This window comes from Muntiacus reevesi, chromosome 16, assembly GCF_963930625.1.
Source record: "Muntiacus reevesi chromosome 16, mMunRee1.1, whole genome shotgun sequence".
NCBI lineage: Eukaryota > Metazoa > Chordata > Mammalia > Artiodactyla > Cervidae > Muntiacus > Muntiacus reevesi.
The window spans coordinates 14739860-14761943 of record NC_089264.1 but is presented as its reverse complement, the minus strand read 5'-3'; positions in this window follow the sequence as shown (position 1 = coordinate 14761943).

The window sequence follows — 22084 nt, the reverse complement described above, 5'->3', positions numbered from 1 at the left end:
CAATCAAATGTTGCTCCCACCACAATAATAAGAACAACCAGAATTATTTACAAAGTCATAACTTTTCTTGAGAGTTGAGGTAAGGAGGCAACCAATGGAACTGAATTGCACAGTGAAGAGTCCCTCTGGGACATAAGGATGCACAGACGGACTCATCTTAGTCAAAGCATGGAGGGGAAAGTGGCTGAAATAGAAGTAAGTAAGAAGAAACAAGAGGAAAAATGAACAAACCCCTAAAGGCTGACAGTGGGTTAGCATATCACTTTGGGAACGACGGGAAGTGCCAGGCGTAGGGGAGTTTGCATCCACTTGCAAGCTCTTCTGCACAAGCCTCCCCTAGATTCTCAGAGAAATAGTAAGGACAGGGAAGGAGCTGAGATCAAACCTCATCAACGATGACCTGGTGACTCTGAGGAACAGGCAGAAAACACTGCCTACTTCTGTGGACCTTATTTTCATAAGAAGCAAAAGCTTTAAGCCATTGGAGGAAGCACAGCGGTCATTCTCAGCCCTTCCCCCCAGCATGTGGCGGTGAGTAGGAAATGCTCCTTCCTGCCGCTAGGGAGTAGTCACAGACCCATTGCTTCTGTAGGCGGGGTAGAAGCAAGACATATCTTCCCTGGAGGATGTGAAGGAAACACTCTTGGACCAGTTATTCTGCACCAATAAAAAAGATTTGCTTCTGCTGGGGGAGAGGAGAGAGTATTTCTCCTGCCCCGAACTCACCACAGACTCAAGGCAGAGTCTGGCTGCCAAAGAAGCAAAGGGAATGAATACTCACAAGGGCACACTTTTGAAGCCTCGGCATACTGCCTGGAACTGAGGTTGGACCAGGAAAATTGAGAACTTCTACCCCCATTACAAGCTCACTGCTGGGTAATACGCAAGTGCAACTGGGAAAGGGGCAAGACCATGGACCAAGGCAGGTGACCAAGAATGAATAAAAGCTGAGCGTGTACCTCCTCAGTACCCCAAGCCCCATACAAAGGACAAGGTGAAGATAACCCACTGTTCGAAGAATTTGAAGCCTCTGATTTCACTGAGGAGAACATAAAAGCAGTAACAAAACCCAAATCTTGCTTAAATTGTTTAATTGCTAAGCTGTGTCCAACTCTTTTCGACCCCATGAGCTGTAGCCTGCCAGTCTCCTTTGTCCATGAGATTTCCCAGGCAAGAATACTAGAGAGAGTGGGCTGCTGTTTCCTTCTCCAAGCGATCTTCCCGACCCAGGGACCGAACGAGCGTCTCTGGCATTGAAGGCAGAGTCTTTGCTGTCTGAGCCACTATGGAAGCCCTGAATACTAACTAGATTGATTCAATATCCCACGGTAATAACCTAGCAGAAGAAGAGTGGCTATTCCTAGATCTGGAACTATTTAATTCAAGGTCTATTATTCCTCAACACACAACGTACACAATGCATTAAAAAAAATAAGATTCAAAAAAACAAGGAAAAAAATCGACGTGCTGTCAAATCAATCAACAGAACCAGAGACAATGACCTAGATGTGGTACTTCACATAAGGATTTTAAAATAACTATAAATAATTTGTTAAAGTATATGGTAGAAAAAGTGGGCAACATGCACGGACAGACTGAGAGTATCAGAAAGAAATGGAAACTATAATAAAATGCTAAATGGAAAAAAATCATGATATAAGAAATCAACAGTTCTTTTATTAAGCATAGCTGAGGAAAGAATCGATGACTTTAAAGACAGAAAAGTAGAAATTAACCAAAAATTGAACAAAATGACAAAAAAAGAGTGATGAAAGAGAAAAGAGCATCCAAGAGCTGTGAGATGATGTCAAATCATCTAACATAGTTGAAAGTGTACTCCTACAAGGAGGAGAGAACAGGGAAGAATCACTCCAAGAGATAATGCTTAAATTTCCTGAAATTAATGAAAGACAAAACCCCACAAACCTAAAAAGCACAGAGAACCCCGAACAGGATACACACACACAGGCACACACACGTATCATTTCTGCAGGCTGCTGCAAGAATATAAAAATAAAATAAAGAGAAAATCTTCAAGGCAACCAGAGGTGTAAAAAATCATTACCTAGAGAATAACAAAGAGAAGAATAACAGTGGACTTTTTGTCAGTAACTGTGTTACAAAAGAACAGTAGAGCAACATCTTAATGATGGTGATGAAAAAAGCTGTCCATTCAGCGAAAATTCAAAAATGAAAGGAAATACTATCTAAGTCAGTAGAGTTTGCTTTTGGCATTTACACAAAACCACAGAAATTCACAACACTTGTCAAACTGTATTGCATGATATACACTTAAATACTTGCACCCAATCTGTATTGTGATCTACTCAAGAACAAGGACTTCTATTTATTTTTTTTCTTCAGTGCCAGATAAAGTGCCTGGCACCCAGAATGTGCTCAGTAAGTGTTTCTGATTGAGCAAATCAACTTAAACCGAGGTCCTTTGTGAGTGCATGTGTGCATGCTCAGTCGCTCAGTCTAAGGTAGTTCATTTAAATAATCCTTATTAAACAAGTATTTCTGGTGCCTACCATGTGCAAAGCAGCATCTATTAAATTGGGAGTTTTTTTTTTTTATTGGGAGTTAAAACAATTTATTGAGGTATTCAGAGACTTTTTGAGAATAAATAATGTCTTTCTGGGGTTTCCCAGGTGGATTAGTGGTAAAAGAATCTGCTTACCAATGCAGGAGACACAGAAGATGCAGGTTTAATCTCCAGGTCAGGAAGAACCCCTGGAGTAGGAAATGGCAACCCACTCCAGTATTCTTGCCTGGAAAATACCATAGACAGAGAAGCCTGGATACAGTCCATGGGAGTGCAAAGAATTGTACGCAACTGAAGTGACTTAGCATGCAGGCGTGCAATGTCTTCCTATCTTACCTTCATTTTTACTACTATTAGTACTACTGTAGTATGTTATGCCCACATTACACAGAACATTTTACAATGTGATCTACTGACAAATAGAGGTAGTCAGGCTTTCCCTCTGCAATAGATTGTCAAGGAAAAGAAAATACTGAGGCTGTCTATACACATTTTGAAGCAATAAGTTTTAATTAAATTATTGAGATAGTATTGAACATTTATCAATGTGATAATCATAGGAATGGTCTGTATTTCTATGTTTCTGTTGTTTGTGGTATGGGGTATCTTAATTTAATCAATTATTCTAGTGGAAGTGCTTCAGAAATTGTGCTACCACTAGCTCTGCATAACATGTGGAAAAGGGGAGGATGACAGAAGTGATAAAGCAATAGAGACACCAAAACTTATACATTACAATTGTGTATGCATCTAGGTATACACATTTATGGGCTTCCCTGGTGATTCATTCAGATGGTAAAGAATCCACCTGCAATGCAGGAGACCTGGGTTCAATCCCTGGGTTGGAAAGATCCCCTGGAAGAGGGAATGGCAACCTACTCCAGTATTCTTGCCTGGAAAATCTTCAGGGACAGAGGAGCCGGGTGGGCTATAGTCCATGGTGTCGCAAAGAGTCAGACATGACTGAGCGATTAAGCATACACTCACACACATACACATCTATATATGTAAGTTTCAGTCTTCTTGGTGTTAATCATACATTTTCAGTTTACTACATAATTTGTGCAAAATTGAATATAACTTTACAGTTATATTCATGCATGATTAAGTAATTTTCAGGATCACATATTCATGCCATTATTGAGCACTATTTTGTATCAAGAAATGTGATATCCTAATGTAGGATGTTACTATAAGCAAGCCTAGAAGGTAAATTTTCCATTGTATTAAAAACATGCAAAAAAAAAAAAAATAAAAACATGCAAAGCAAATGATTTGTACAAACTACATATGTCTATATGCATACTTACATACATTAACAAGCAGAACATAATATTAGAACCATTTTTAAACCTTGTTTTAAAATAAGAAGTATGTTTTATTTTGCTACTGAAAAATGTCAAGGAACAATGCAGTAAAACCCATATGCTGCCAAGTCATTTCAGTCGTGTCCGACTCTGTGCAACCCCACAGACGGCAGCCCACCAGGCTCCCCCATCCCTGGGATTCTCCAGGCAAGAACACTGGAGTAGGTTGCCATTTCCTTATCCAATGCATGAAAGTGAAAAGGGAAAGTGAAGTCACTCAGGTCGTGTCCGACTCCTAGCGACCTGATGGACTGCAGCCCACCAGGCTCCTCCGTCCATGGGATTCTCCAGGCAAGAGTATTGGAGTGGGTTGCCATTGCCTTCTCCACTAACCTCACCTAAATTCACTAAGTAGTAATGCTTTTGCCACATCTGACCTCCTTTCTTCCCTCATCCCCTCCCCCATACACACACAAGAATATTCTTTTCTCAACCATCCAAAAGTTAAGCTGCATACATACATCAGAACACATCACCTCTAAATATTTCAGTTCTCAAGAAAATCTGATTCCTCTACACAACTTCACACCAGTACCACACCTAACAAGCAGTCATATCCAAACTTTCTCAATTGTTTCATCATGTCCTTTTTGCTAGATTATTTTTTCAGTCCAGGTTCTAATAATCAAGGTTGATATATTTCATTTGGCTATTATGCCTGCTTCAGTTCAGTTCAGTTCAGTTCAGTTGCTCAGTCGTGTTCAACTCTTTGCGACCCTATGAATCGCAGCACGCCTGGCCTCCCTGTCCATCACCAACTCCCAGAGTTTACTCAAACCCATGTCCATCGAGTTGGTGATGCCTGCTTAGACTCCCTCAATTTTCATCTGTACCTTTGTTTCCTCTGTTTATAATATTAAACTATTTGAAGAGTCCTGAAGAACATTCCATATCCAGGATTTGTCTGTTCCCTTGTGTTAGGTTCAGATTGAACATTTCTGGCAGAACAGATTGTAGGTGATGCCATATTCCTCCTGTCACATCACATCAGGAGGCAGGACTTCAGGCTATCCTACTACTGGCAGTGCCAAGTTCCATCATTTGGTTACTGTGGTCACCTCTCCATTATAAAGGCATATTCTGTCTCTGTGTAATCAATAAGTTATCTGTGGGCTGATACTTTAATGTCATCAGTCATGTCCGACTCTTTATTGACCCCATGGATTGTAGCCTGCCAGGCTTCTCTGTCCATGGAATTCTCGAGGCAAGAATACAAGAGTGGGCTGTCATTTCCTTCTCCAGGGGATCTTTCCAACCCAGGGATCGAACCCGAGTCTCCTGTACTGCAGGCAAATTCTTTACTATCTGAACCATCAGGCAAATTCCCAAACTGAGAGACTATCTTGTTCTCTAAGAATCTTTCACTTACTGTTTAAGGTGAAACATCTATTCTTGATGATCTGAATCAGTTTTTACATTGGAGGTTACAAAATAGTGATTTTTCTCATCCTATCAGTCTTTCTTCCTGGTGGCTCAGACAGTAAAGCGTCTGCCTACAATGTGGGAGACCCAGGTTCAATCTCTGGGTGGGGAAGATCCTCTGGAGAAGGAAATGGCAACCCACTCCAGTACTCTTGCCTGGAAAATCCCATGAACGGAGGAGCCTGGTAGGTTACAGTCCACGGGGTCGCAAAGAGTCAGACACAACTGAGCAACTTCACTTCACATCAGTCTTTCTATATTAGGGGGGAAGTATGCTTTAAACAAACACTGAATAAAATGATAAAATTTCACCAACCAAACAGTGTTATAAATTCTCATCATTAGGTCTTAGTACTCTTGAAAATGATCCCAGCAATTCAACTAAGTTTTCCAAGTTCAGATATAGATTGATGACCCAAAAGTGTATGAGATACCTCAGGACCTCAGCTCATTTTCAACTGGACCCCACCATGAGGTAAGCCAAGCATGTTCACAGGTTGCGTTGGGTGTCACTGCCTCCAGGAATCCATTCCTCATTAAGCTCAGATGGAGACAATCACTCTCATTTGTGCCCAAGCTGTGCCCTGTACAAACCTTCATCAGACACCTCTGACACTTCATTACACACAATTATGGTTGTATTTACTTCCTTCGGTCTTCCCCGGTGGCTCAGACAGTAAAGAATCTGCCTGCAGTGCAGGAGACCCAGGTTCAGTCCCTGGGCCAGGAAGATGTTCTGGAGAGAATGGCTACTCACTTCAGTATTCTTGATGGGAGAGTTCCATGGACAGAGGAGCCTGGTGGGCTACAGTCCATGGGGTCGCAAAGAGTCAGACACAAGTAAGTGACTAACATACACAGTCACTTCCTTCTCATGGATAAGCTCAGGGAGGATAGAAACCTTTTCTTATTGGCCTTCTTACCCATAACATCTAGGATGATGCCCAGTGCATACTGAATTAACATGAAGTCACACACAGTCTATATCATCTAACGAAACCCCTGAGAGGTAAGTAGGGCACATGTCCCTTATTTATTTTATATGGAGAGCAACTCAGAGAGGTTAAGTGACCTGTTTTCAGGAGGCTGTTTTCCTATCCAGTGATGGCAGACTACAGCACAATCACTACTCAAGAATAAATTCCAGTGATGCTCATCCAGTGGTTTAGTGATTTCTAGGAAAGGGGAAAAGCATCTCAAATGCTTGTTTCTACCACAAAATGCCCCGCCCATTTTCTCCAAACTTCCTTTTCTTGGATTTTTTTCATTTTTCTAATTATTAAAGCTATTATTTATTAACTCATTATGCATTATGCAGGGCTTCCCTGATGGCTCAGACAGTAAAGAATCTGCCTGCAATGCAGGAGACCTGGGTTCCATCCTTGGGTCGGGAAGATTCCCTGAAGGAGGACATGCCAACCCACTCCAGTATTCTTGGCTGAAGAAATCTCATGGCCAGAGGAGACTGATGGGCCACAGCCCATGAGGTAGGTCACCAAGAGTCGAACATGGCTAAGCAATTAACACTTTCACTTATGCAAATATGAAACAGAAATAAGCAAGTACTAAATAACTTGCCCTATCATATTCCCCAAAATCAAAGGGGCCAGGATTTACCCACATGGTCCAGAGTGCAGGCTGTAACCCTCTCGTGACGGCACCTTAATCACTGCCTTAGAGCTGAGCCAATGTCAGGCCCTGGCAAAGAACCACTTAGATAGGAATTATTTGTCTCCTCATTTACATAGGAGGTAGTCTTACAGAGAGATTAAGTAACTTCAAGTTAGCTAGTAACAAGCAAAACAAGACTTTTGAACCCATATGACCTTACTCCATGGCCAGATCTCTTAATCATTGATCTGTGCTCTGTGTATGCTAAGCCATTTCAGTTGTGTCTGACTCTTTGTGACTTTATGGACGGTAGCCCGCCAGGCTCCTCTGTCCATGGGATTCTGGAGGCAAGAATACTGGAGTGGGTTGCCATACCCTCCTCCAGGGAATTTTCCTAACCCAGGGATCGAACCCACATCTCCTGCATTGGTAGGCAGGTTCTTCACCACTAGTGCCACCTGATCATTAACTTGTTGCTTCCCCATCAATATTCAAGTACACACTCCTTCTTACACAATGGCCTTTACAGAGGAAAGGAAATCAGCAGTTGTGCTAAAAATAATAACAGGTAATATTTACTGAACACTTACTGTGTACCAGGAAGTGTTCTGAGTATTTTAAATGTATTATTACATTTTATCCTCATATTTACTCCATAAAGTAGGTTTTGCTTTAATCATGTCTCACACATGCTCATTTAATCCTTGCAACAAACATTCTGACAAGCAATGATGGTGAAAATCCTTAAGATTTAATCTCAGGAATACAACTGGTTCATGAAAATGTACACAGAATACGCAACTTTGCAGAGAGACCCTCACATGAAACTGCAGTGAAACTCCAAGTCTGTTCACAGAACACTGTGTTCCTTCACTCTTTACTTGGTGCAGTAACAATAAACATTAATCTCCTGTCTTAAGAAAAACTGAAGACATTATCTACCTCAGCAACAAGTTAAACAGCATAGATCGATTTTCTTTAATCACCAATTTTGGGGGTTCATGATGAAACTACACTTAGTGGTATTTACTGTCTTTTCCAACAAACTTTGTAGTCAAATGTTTTTATTTAAAACTCTGTTAAATGCATATTGCAAAGTGAATGAAGCCAAACTAAAAGGCTACATGCCGTATAATTCTAACTCTATGACACTAGAAAAACTGTGGAAACAACAAAAGCATCAGTGGTTGCCAGGGTTTCAGAGGGAGGGTGAAGAAGGGATGGATAGAGAGCATAGAGAATTTTTAGGGCAGTGGTATCATTCAGTATGATATTGTAATGGTGGATACACATCATTAAATATTTGTCAAAATCCATACAACTTACAAAGAATAAACCTCAGTGTTAACTATGGGCTTTAATTATTAACAATGTAACAATACTGGTTCATTGATTATTACAAATACCATGCTGATGCAAGACGCTAATAACAGGGAAAACTGGGGGCAAGAGGGTATGATGGGGTACATGGGAATTCCATGCATTTTCTGCTTATTTTTCTGTAAACCTAAAACTGTTCAACAGATAAAGTAAATTATTTTAATATCATGTATAATAATTACACATGTGAATACATAATGTTCCTGTTACAGATAAAATGTACATATATATGTTGCAGAAGAACATGAAGTCACTTCCATCAGACCATCAAAATATCACTACTAATGCAACTCCCCTTCTTATTGAGAAGGAAACCTCCTAGTTAGTTGTGCTGTGGGATATGGTCTGTCCTGTTGTCAACTCTGGGCAGTTCATTAGGAATAAATTTACAAGACGTTAACTGAAAAGCCCAGTAAAGTCAAATTTAAGAACAATTCACCATATGATGCATTGAGCACATTGGAAATACTATTCTTTGTCATATATCCCCATTCCTGTTGCCAACAGAGCACACACATGCCAAAAGGATTTTGCCTAGGGCACACTTTCAAGACCCCTGGAGATTAGAAGGCTTGAGCATGGTAGGGGGCAGGGTAAAGAAATTCATTAACTCTGAAAGAAGCACTAAAAAGAATTAAGATTCTATCAACAAAGTTGTATATGTGTGTGTGTGTATGTGTGAGTTTGGCATGAGAAGGTTGGGGGTGGAAGGTAGGAATGGAATGAGATTTTAAGATGGAAATGAATCCACCCCACAAAATCACTGCAGACGGTGAACGCAGCCATGAAGCGTTAAAAGACACTTACTCCTTGGAAGGAAAGTTATGACCAACCTAGATAGCATATTAAAAAGCAGAGACATTACTTTGCCAACAAAGGTCCATCTAGTCAAAGCTATGGTTTTTCCAGTAGTCATGTATGGATGTGAGAGTTGGACTATAAAGAAAGCTGAGCACCGAAGAACTGATGCTTTTGAACTGTGGTGTTGGAGAAGACTCTTGAGAGCCCCTTGGACTGCAAGTAGATCCAACCAGTCCATCCTAAAGGAGATCAGTCCTGGGTGTTCATTGGAAGAAAGGTGTTGAAGCTGAAGCTCCAATACTTTGGCGACCTGATGCAAAGAACTGACACATTTGAAAAGACCCTGATGCTGGGAAAGATTGAAGGTGGGAGGAGAAGGGGATGACAGAGGATGAGATGGTTGGATGGCATCACCGACTCAATGGAGACGAGTTTGGGCAAACTCCAGGAGTTGGTGATGGATAGGGAATCCTGGTATGCTGTGGTCCATGGGGTCACAAAGAGTTGGACATGACTGAGCAACTAAACTGAACTGAACTAGGTGATAATCTTTAGGAAAGGAATTGTTGGATCATTTTGGATTTCTGAATTTCAGCTGCCTCATCTCTAAAATGAGACGGTTGCATGCATGCCAAGTTGCTTCAGTCATGTCTGACTCTTTGTGACCCTATGAGCTGTAACCCATCAGGCTCCTCTGCTCATGGGATTTCCCAGGCAAGAATCCTGGAGTGGGATTGTTGGATTATAGGAAGTGCAAATCCTCAAATTTACTAAACAAAGTCAAATTGTTTCTAATTTTATTTCTCCTGGTCTATATCTTGCTTTATCATATTCTTTTTTGGTGTATTTTGAAGAGCAGAGATTTTTAGTAAAGTCTAATTTATAAACTCTTTCATATTTAATATTTGTGTGTCCTAAGAAAACTTGCTTGTCCCAAATACTTTCTTCTAGGAGTTTTATGGTTTTAATTTTTCATTTAGGTCTCCAATCAATTCAGTTTTTTAATATAGTGAAGTATTATGGATCAAAATTCATTTCCTTCAGTACAACTAGTGTCTTCTATCTACTTATTTCAGTATTACTTGCTTAAAAAAAAAGAAAAGTCATCATTTTCTCATGAGTTACCTTGGTACCTTTGTCAAAAATTAACTGTCCATATGTATGTATCACTAGTCTATTCATTCTCTTTAATCAGTTTTCATTCCAATTCAAAAGAAAGCCAATGCCAAAATGTTCAAACTACCATACAATTGCACTCAGCTCACACGCCAGCAAAGTAATACTCAAAATTCTCCAAGCCAGGCTTCAACAGTACATGAACTATGAACTTCCAGATATTCAAGCTGTATTTAGAAAAGCCAGAAAAACCAGAGATCAAATTGCCAACATCTGTTGGATCATCGAGAAAGCAAGAGAGTTCCAGAAAAACATGAACTTCTGCTTTATTGATTACACCAAAGCCTTTGACTGTGTGGATCACAACAAACTGTGGAAAATTCTTAAAGAGACAGGAATACCAGACCACCTTACCTGCCCCCTGAGAAATCTGTATGCAGGTTAAGAAGCAACAGTTAGAACTGTACTTGGAACAACAGACTGGTTCCAAATTGGGAAAGGAGTACATCAAGGCTATATATTATCACCCTGCTTATTTAACTTATATGCAGAGTATATCATGCAAAATGCTGGGTTGAATAAAGCACAAGATAGAATCAAGATTGCCGGGAGAAATATCAATAACCTCAGATCCATGGATGACACCACCCTTATGGCAGAAAGAAAAGAACTATAGAGCCTCTTGATAAAAGTGAAAGAGGAGAGTGAAAAAGTTGGCTTAAAACTCAACATTCAGAAAACTAAGATCATGGCATCTAATCCCATCAGTTCAGTTAAGTTCAATTGCTCATTCGTGTCCAGCTCTTTGCAACCCCATGGACTGCAGCATACCAGGCTTCCCTGTCCATCACCAACTCCCAGAGTTTACTCGAACTCATGTTCCTTGAGTCGGTGATGCCATCCAACCGTCTCATCCTCCGTTGTCCCTTTCTCCTCCCACCTTCAATCTTTCCCAGCATCAGGGTCTTTTCCAATGAGTCAGATTGTATCAGGTGGCCAAAATATTGGAGTTTCAGCTTCATCATCAGTCCTTCCAATGAATATTCAGGTCTGATCTCCTTTAGGATGGACTGGTTGGATCTCCTTGCTGTCCAAGGGACTCTCAAGAATCTTCTCAAACACCACAGTTCTGGTCCCATCACTTCATGGCAAATAGATGGGGAAACAATGGAAACAGAGACAGACTTTATTTTCTTGGGCTCCAAAATCACGGCAGATGGTGACAGCAGCCATGAAATTAAAAGACACTTGCTTCTTGCAAGAAGAGCTATGACCAACCTAGACAGCATATTAAAAAGCAGGGACATTACTTTACCAACAAAGGTCCATCTAGTCAAAGCTATGGTTTTTCCAGTAGTCATGTATGGATGTGAGAGTTGAACTGTAAAGAAAGCTGAGCACCGAAGAATTGATGCTTTTGAATTGTAGTGTTAGAGAAGACTCTTGAGAGTCCCTTGGAGAGCAAGGAGATCAAACCAGTCAATCCAAAAGGAAACCAGTCCTGAATATTCACTGGAAGGACTGATGCTGAAGCTGAAACTCCAATAATTTGGTCACCGATACAAAGAACTGACTCATTTGAAAAGACCCTGATGCTGGGAATGATTAAAGGTAGGAGGAGAATGGGACAACAGAGGATGAGATGGTTGGATGGCATCACTGACTCGATGGACATGAGTTTGAGCAAGCTCTGGGAGTTGGTGATGGACAGGGAAGCCTGGTGTGCTGCAGTCCATGGGGTTACAAGGAGTCGGACATGACTGAGTAACTGAACTGAGATGAAATTGTTCTACATATGTGCTTGCTTAGTTTTATCAGCGGTGTCTGATTCTTTGAGATTCTATGGACTGTAGGCCACCAGGCTCCTCTGTCCATGAGACTCTCCAGGCAAGAATACTGGAGTGGGTTGCCATCCCCTTCTGCAGGGTATCTTCCTGACTCAAGGATTGAATCTTCATCTTTTATATTTCCTGTGCTGACAGGCAGGTTCTTTACCACTGGCACCAAGGTGGCTCAGGGGGTAAAGAATCTGTCTGCAATGTAGCAGACCTGAGTTCAGTCCCTGGGTTGGGAAGATCCCCTGGAGGGGGCCATGGCAACCAACCCATTCCAGTATTCTTGCCTAGAGAATACCATGGACAGAGGAGCACAGTCTATAGGGTTGCAAGTTCTACATACCTGTTCTTATGTAAATACCTCACGTTTTCTGTTGCTGTAGCTTTACAACAAATCTTGAAATCAGGTAGTGTTTAGTTCTGGAAAACCTTATTGATTCCCTTTCAAAATTGTCATGGCTCTTTCAGATCTGGGGTCTATATAATAATTACATTTTGAACTGACATAAATTTCTATCTGAAAAAAGCCTATTAAGATTTTGATTGGGATTGAGTTGAATGCTAGATCAATATGAGAGAACTGACACCTCAAAAATATTGAATCTTCCCATCTATGAACATGGAGTATCTATCCAGTTGTTTGGCAATTTATTAAATTCTCTGAACAAAATTTTATAGCTTTCAGTATACAGATCTTGCAAATATTTTGATAAATTTATCCCTTAGTGTTTAATACATTTGGAAGTTAGAGAAGGTATTTTTTAAATTAATTAATTTGTTTTAGTTGGAGGCGAATCACTTTATAATATTGTGGTGGTTTGTGCCGTACATTGACATGAATCAATCGCAGGTGTACATGTGTTTCCCCATCCTGAACCCCCTCCCACCTCCCTCCCCATTCCATCCCTCCGGGTTGTTCCAGAGCACCGGCTTTGAGGGCCCTGTTTCATGCATTGAACTTGGATTGGTCATCTATTTCACATATGGCAATATACATGTTTCAGTGCTATTCTCTCTAACCATCCCACCCTCGCCTAGAGAAGGTATTTTTATTTTTCAGTTTGTATGGTTGGCATATAGAAAAACTATTGATTTTTGCTTATTGGTCTTATTTCCTACAACCAGCTAGGTTAGTTTATTGGTAGCTTCCTAATCCATTGTTCTCAGTTATCCATGACCCTCTCCTCTAGACTATTGACTCTGGATTCTGTGACATCTTTCCTTTATGGTGAACAAACATCTGCTTGTAGCTGTGCAGCTTTCTCAATTGGGCTGCTGCTTTCTGCCCCCAGAAAATTGATGGACCAAAGGCCTCATTTCATTGTGTATTGTCTATCTTTCCTTTTTCACTCCGAACTGATGATATTTTCCCAACACAAGTCTTCCAAAAGCCCCTCCAGGTAGCTTCTTATCATCCCTGTGTCATGGTCACAAGGCAGTGTTCTAAGAGGATGACAGTAAAAATTAATTTTTTTTCCGTTGTAACTGGATTCTCTCTCCCCTCTTCTGTGCTATTCTTATGTGTCATGATTATTTCTTTGTACATTTTTATGTCTTTTAAAGAAGAGAAGAAAGAAGAAAGCATGGTCTTTATATTAGTTCACATATTTACCATTTTTGATGCTCACTTTTGTCTATGGGCTTTAGTTACTGTTTGATCTCATTGTTTGGATATATCTCCATCACCCATCTCACTTTGTACTATTTTCATCATCCACATGAGATCTTCAGGTGCTATTTGCCCAGCAATACATTTCTTTAATTATAGTTTCATGCAGTTATATTTTCAATAATTAAAAGAAGAAAAAAATCACAAAGTCTTGGCAATGCCCAGATTAGTTTATGTAAGACAGCTTGAGAGGGAAGATGTGTGTTTATGAAGAAATATTGATCACTAAAATTTTATATTCTGATTCACTAGCACAGTTGGCTGTAGTGCAATCCTAATGAAAAAAATTGTTAGTTTCCTATGCAGAAAGAAAGACTCTATTTCATCTTTCTTCATAAAACTTGATGGAGTAAGTAAATACTACTAACAAGGAAACAGAGATTAAATTGCTGACATAGCTGACAAGCAGTGCAGGTAGGATTTAAACACAGTCTGTCTCTATGGTCTGTGTTGCATCCCAAACAGTATTTTCCATAGTAACCACTGTTTGGGTTCCTCCAGACCCTTTCAAAATCGTCTAGTTACACCCAGGACCTTGCAGGTGTGTGTCACCGGCACATGATAATTTTAGCTGCTGTGTCGCATACACCATCTTCTCTAACATCCTTGCTCTGATCTGGTTCCCCCCAGTTATCCCTCCTGAATCAGCCAACCCCCTCATGAAAGCATTGTTACTGATGGTGCCGCCGCTCCACTGCGGGCCTCTCCTGCCAATGGTCATCCGTGCCATGCTGCAGCTGCCAGCTTGCACGCAGTCACTGACGCAGCAGGGGCCACGCTGCCAAAATCTGTTGCCGGCAAAGGTCACAACCTGCTAGCAGGAGTGCTGGACTGAGTCAGGCCTCTGTCTCCCCCCACTCCCACGGCCTCAGTCAAAAGTCAAGGTGGGAAAGCTGAGCCAAGAGGCAGACACTGCTCTCTTCAGAAGTCCTCCTCCCCCGAAGGCTGAGTACTGATCATGACCGCCCTCTAAGGGCCCCACTCTCTTTCAGGATAAATTCTTCTTCAAGAAGGTAATTCATTTCAGATGTAAGTGGACTCTTGGCAGGTGTGTACCACCAGTTCTGTCTCCTGACTCACTGCGATAAGTTCAAGAAGTTCTGTTAAGTTCGAGTAAAGTTAGCTGAGCTTTCCACAACAGTGGTATTTTCAGAACCCAGTGTTTGGTGTTGGTCAATAAGTATGTCTATGTAGACCAGATCAACGCACTAGCATCAGATTCCTATGTAACTAACGCTATTACTCATGTTTTAAAAACAGCAACAAATTTAAAAGCTTTTTTCTAGTGTTTTTCATTCTGATAAGCGATATTTTCATATACAGGGAAAGAAGATGTTTCCTGAAAAATGACCGACTTCTAACTTGATATTCTAAAAAAAATTCTTTTGGTACTGAAACAGAATAATCAACTGTGAGGAGCTACATATTCAGTACAATTTGCTGCTTCAGTGTTATTTTCAATGTTATTTTTCCTAGAGATTAAGCATAATATCTTAGAACTGTTTATATCAATATTTTAAAGTAAAGATGATTGACAAGTAAAATTGTGGTTTTTAGGGTTGTTTTTTTGTCATATTTCCATGAGTGAATAAACTAGTTCTCAGAGCAAAGTTAGCTTTTTATTTTTCCTAATGTTACATACACATTTTAGGAAAAGAAAGTTTCACTCAGCACATTAGCATTGTATCTAAGTGGACTAAATGAAGGAATAGACTCATATCATAACTTACTTTGTACCCATTAAATACATTATCTAATAGAGTTCTGGCCCTGTTGAGGACTACAAGAAGAGCACACAGAATTGAATACTTGTTTTCTCCTCAAATCTGCAATACTATATTGCCTGATTTTTAAAACATTATCTGTACATTTGAAAAGACTAGCAATAGGCAAATTACCTGAGAATTTTATTTTTTAATCAAAATATTTTTTAAAGTTCCTTTTAATTTTACAGCATTTTATGATAATAAAATTCATTTGTATCAAAAGTATAGTAATTTAAGGACACCCAGTGAAGAGGTATCTCTTTTAAAACTGCAATTTACGAAGAACCGAAACCCATTAATTTCCAAGCATTAGCATATTTTTAAACTTATTGTACTTTAAGTTCTCATGCTTTTGAAATTATTCACATAGAAAGCTATCCTTTGAGTACAAAGTAAGCATTGAGATTGGTATATTTAAAAAATAGGTAAAAGGACAGTATAGTTGACATTTTTGCTTCGGACTATCTATATATAGTTATATAAATCACAACTGGGGAGTACAGAACTTTTTTATTTACAAAATGATTGGAAACAATTTTCATTACAATGAGACAAAAGAGACTGTATATCAATAAATAGATTTACTTGAAAATAACAAACTTGGAAGTTTTGAGATTTGCATGTATGGGCAATTCTGTACAAATTAGTAAAATCTCTTCCACTCCTCAGTCTCATTTCTTTCATGAACACTTTAGGGGAAAGCATTTTTATAGGTCGAATGTTTTACATGGCTTTATATACACTTACAACTATTTTTGTGTAACAGGCCCTAAATCATCCCACTCAAGTGTAAGCATGTCTGAATAATAAGGTTTTTTTTTCTTTTTTTTTGCAAAAGGCAATCCAAATAAAGTTGCATCACATGAAATTTGCTAGTAAGTAATTGTAATTCTGCATCAAGTTAAGTCTTGTACAGACAGCATTTATTTGTACTACACCCAATATTTTTTCCCCCACAGGAAATGTTTCACATTCTAACTGTGGGTTTTTTTTTATGAATAGAGAAGGCTAGATTTGAGACTTAAGTGAACTACATTTAATGAGTTAACTCAGTGTGTAGAACAGTGCTTGGCATATAATAAATCTTCACATGTATTAGCTATAACCATTCAGAACAGTGATGGTAGATAAAAACTGGCTATGGGACCTTCGCTGGCGTCCCAGGGGTTAAGAATCTGCCTGCCAATGCAGGGGATGTGGGTGTGATCCCCGGGCTGGGGAGATTCCATATGCCACAGGGCAACAAAGCCCATGCCCTGCAATCACTGAGCCGCATATCCAGAGCCCAGGCTTTTCCACAAGAGAAGCCGCCACAATGAGAAGCCCACGCACCACAACTAGACCGGTCCTCGCTTGTGGCAACTAGAGAAAGCCCACATGCAGCACAGTCAAAAATGATCATAAAATAAAATTTTTAAAAATGGGTTACGGAACTGGGTAAGGGACATTTATCTGAATAACTTCCTTCTTCGTCACTCACAACAAAGCAAAATAACACATGAGGTTTAGTGGAATCTAAAGGCAAGGTTTAAATTGGGCAGAATTTCCCAAAACTCTATTCTAGGACTATTTGTTCCTTTTTATTTGGGTACTTTTTTCTAGAAACATTTTAGTAGATAAAAAGCCAAGAAATATACCTCAACTTTTCCTGTGTGACTGGAGTGGTCAAGTTTCAATTTGGAGCATAATAACTACTCCTCAGGAGCAAATTAAAGTCTAACACTCAAGCCCATGTTAAAAGGAACACGAGTTTCTTCGGTACTAGGTTCTCCCTCCCTTGAGCGATCTCAGAATCCCTCAGAATGCTTCCCTCTTATGAAAGACCAGCCATGTTTGCCTTTGGCTTACAGATAGAACTGTAACTGATTGTACTCTCTCTGACAATGATGAACTCCACAAATGCTGTGAGAAGCTAAGTGCGCAGAATACGCGACATGGTTTCTGCCTGTTAATGCAGCTTAAACCTGTAGAGTTCAGGGAAATGTACCATTCATCACAGCCTGCATTAGACATGTTATTGCTGCCTCCATGGTGATGCTTGCTGCAATCACCAGAGTGTTTCTTCAGGTACAAGAGAGGATAGTTGTCCCCATAACCATAAAATTGGTTAGCATTAAAATTGGTCTCACCCTCAATGTGACAGATAATTCACTCAGACCACCCCAAGTTCAAAGGCTCCCTATCTCCCACCCCTCCAAGGTGGATGACTGCTTTGGGAGTGGTTCTAGTGTCTGCCACCCCACAGACTCAAAACCATAGATGCCCACCCCCCACCCTTGACTACACACTAAGACCATGAATCAGCTCACCTATTCTGTCTCTTTCCACCCTCATGGAGAGTTTTCCCCCAGGAGCTTCCATGCCCTTCCTTCCAGTCAGAATACATGGACCCATTAGTTTTGGGTAGTTTCTTTTACCATTCCTTCAAATTCACTAAGCATTTTCTTCTGCATTGTCTAACTACTATTTATCCCATCTGGTGTATTTTTCACCTCAGACATTATAGTTTTTATCTCGAGATTCAATTTGGCTGTTTTTACTTTTTTCCATGTCTGCCTAACTTTTTGAACATATAATTGTAGCAATTGTTTTTATGTTTTTATCTGCTAATTCTACTATGTCTGTCAGCTCTGGTTTCAATTGATTTATTTTCCACCTATTTAGAGATTATTTCCTGCTTCTTTGCATGCCTTGTAATCTTTGATTGGAGGTCAGACATTGTGAATTTTATCATGTTGAATGCTGGATATTCTTGTATTCCTATCAATATTCTTGAGCTTTATGCTAAGATACAATTAAGAGAATAGGAAACACTTTTATCCTTTTGGGTCTTGGTTGGCTAATTTCCACTGTTGAGGTTAAACCCTCCTGAACAATCCATTTTCACCCTGGGCACACTGAGGTTTTCCAGACTGGCTAGAACAGCAGCTCTACCCAGCCCTGTGTGAGTGCTCACATCGTTCCCTCTAATTCTTCTGGGAGATTTCCTTGCCACTGATAGTTTCCTCACAAACATATACTAATGAGTACACGCTGCATGGTCAGGGAAACACACCGTATATTTCTGGATTTCCCCCTCCTCTTTATTACTCTTTCGAACTCTAGGTGACTTTGTGTCCCTGGGTTCTATTCAACTCAAAGAGCCTGCTAACTCCTCCCGGGCTCCTCTTATTTGCACTACAGTCTGGAAACTCTTTTAAAGCAGTAAGCTTGGGCAAAAATAAGAGTCACCTGTTTGTTTCCTGTCTTTCCAGGTAACTGTCTCATGTTGCCTGATGTTTGGTGTCCTGGAAATCATATATTCCATACCTTATTTTCCTTTTCTTTGTAGTAGTTTCAATGGAAGGATAAATTTGGTCCCTGTTATTTAATCCTGGCTATAAATGAAAGTACACTCCAATTTTGAATATCAGACAGATTTCAATAATTTTCCACCTTGAGGGTAAGGATTTGAAGAAGTGGTACTATGAGAATGTCTAAACAAGAGATGTTTATAGATGGCAATCTTATTGAAAGAAGTTACATAAAGTTGTGTTTGCATAGCATATTATATAGTATGGAAATAATACACATTCTATAAAAAATGAGGGAGATTATGGGGGGCGGGTTGAGCCTGGTTGGTTTTGCCTTTGGGTTGGGGTCTCAATCTCTTTTTTTAATCAAAATAGCTCTTGAGATTTTTATGCCAATCTGTCCTTAATCTCCATGTCAGGTTCAAACACCAAAGTTGAAAAGTGTTTACCCACACATAATTAACATTCTACCCACCTCTTCTTAACAGTTCAATAATGGGAAGGACAATGCCTTGTAGAATATAAAAACATAGCAGGTCTTTCTGCTCAGACTTTGCACAGTCTGCCTGCTTACTTATGAATCTGGCATGGAATACCAAAGGCAACACACTGTGGGCTAACTCAGGAGTGGGATGAAACTAGCGAGACACCCATTCTGAAAACATGTAGTCATGTTTGTCAGATTTATTTCATTAACCATACTTCAAGTGGATACAAAGCAGTCAAGCACATGCCTACATGAAGCCTGGGTGATTCTCCACGGCAGGGGTGTAGAGACAGTCAGAAAAGATAGAATAACCTACCTTAATGAGTGAGGATACATTGATCTAAGAAACCCTTTCTCCCCACCTGAGTTCTTACAAAGGTTACTATCTAAAGCAGACATCGTATTTTTCAAGAACCTATACTCACCTACTTGGAAATAAACTCATCTTTTAATTTTTAATATAACTTCACAAAATGATAGTTTTAGGTGCTTCAAGGAACATATGTAAGTATCTGACAAGGAGGGCTTCCCAGGTGGATCAGTTGTAAAGAATCCACTTGACAAGCAGGAGACATGAGTTTGATCCCTGAGTCAGGAAGATCCCCTGGAAAAGGAAATGCAATGCACTCCAGTATTCTTGCCAGGGAAATCCCAAGAACAGAGGAGGTTGAGGGGCTACAGTCCATGGGGTCACAAAAGAGTCAGACACAACTTAGTGACTAAACAACAACAACAACAATATCTAACAAGGAAGTGCCTGGGCTCTAGAGGGGAAGTAAGTCGTGTGTTTATTAAAGAGTAGCACAAAGGAAAGAAAGGCAAATAACAATATAAAGTGCCAACAGAATAAATTTCATGGGTTATAAAACACATGGTAGAGAAAACAGTCATATTTACAAGTTCAGAGGGATGTGTAACCACTAACTGGGTTGATTTAAAAAGGTTTCATGGAAGAAGTGCGACTTATGTTGTGCTTGACAGGATGTCAGTGAACAGATTTTGAATTCTTTCTACTACAAGATTCATTATGGCTCATTGTATTATAACTTTCATTTCACAGATTCACCTTCAAAGATAGAAGGCAGTTTCAAGAAAGGGAAATAATTGCAAATAATTATAAAATTCAGCATTCTCCACATTGGAAACTCTGAAACATTATATCCTAGAGACAACCAAATCCCTGCTTCTCCTGGGCTCTCCAGCAGTAGTGGTCCCACAAAAATAGCTTCTAAACTCTTACTTTACCAAGGTAGGGAGGGAAAGACATTGTGCATAAGGCAGGTACTCTGTCATTGAGTACTACATAATAGTGCAAAGAATTACCCACTATTTTGATCATTGTCTGATTCAGTGAACTAATGAGACAGTTGTTTTCAGTACCGCTTTGTATCTTCATGCAAGAATGGTAGCATCATTTTTCTGCTGTCTGTGGAAGTATCTTACAGACTGGATGCTAGAAAACTGCTGAATCTAGAACTGCTTGTCAGTGAAGCAGAGGGAGTGTACTATTTATTCTTCCCTCCCGTCAGGTCACAGAGAAGCAATAATGTTCTACATCTACCAACAGAAGTGATAAACAGAGCTAGCGAAAGTTGAGACTCACGGGAGACAAATGAAGACAAACCCATGAAGAAGGAAAACATAATGCTGTGTGCTCTTCTGCAGAACAAAGGTAAATTGGGGCGAGTTAGAGTACATGCAAACAGAGAGGCGAAAGCAGTGAAGAGCGGTCATTACCTTTAGAACACCCAGTGCATGACCTGTGAGGGAAAGCAAAACACTCTCTTGGATCATGGGACTGTTTCCAGACTTGGCTCGGCTTATATTCAAAATATAAAGTGTAATTTCAAAATATCTTAAATGATGTTCGGCATTTTATTTCATAAAATTATAGTCACCATTATAATTACTCTTCAGATTGAAATTCCAGGAAATCTTCCTTATTTCATTTTCCATTTTCTACATCTCACTTTTAATGTCAAATAGAACTTTTTTTTCTCAACTTGCTATGACTTTTCCAAATAAATTTTCAAATACTATGAGCTCATAAACAGAGGATTCAGCGTTTTTTATTATAATGCCAAATCTTTGTTATTATTTCAATGCCAAATAGTTTAAAGTCATTACCATATGAATAAGTACTGATAATTAAATCCAAGAATTCCACCTTATTTTCCTTTTATAAATAATTATCAGTAAATAAATAAAGTAACATTTCTATACTATTCACATCAGAAATGGAATTATATACATGCATTATGAATACAGAGATGATACACATCCCAGGGTGTGTTCATCAGGTAGAAATGTGTGAAATGATGCATACAAGAGTCAGTTAACTATGAAAATTAATACTGCTTAAGTCATTGTGTATAACAGTCATAACTATTGTAAAACACAACCTCAAAAAACAGAGATAAATGAAAAGCAACAAGGCATTATAATTGCTATTCCAAATTGAAGTAAAATCCTTCATAATTATTGCTTGCCTTCTATGTTCCAGGCACTGTAACAGAGAAAAAGATTATTAAATATTGCAGAATAGTTAATCCTACAACTAATAAACTTTGAATTTCATTATATGTAGTAGAAAGAGTGTTGGACTGGGTGTCTAAATGTGGCTCTGCCTTCGCCTGGCTCAGTGACCTTTGAAAGGTTACTTAGCCTCACCCTGGGTTTTATTATTCTTAAATATTTTTAAAATATTTATATTTAAATATTTAAAACTATAAACTAGATCATATCTAGTTTGATAAACTATGTCATATCTAGTTTGATAAACTAGATCACAT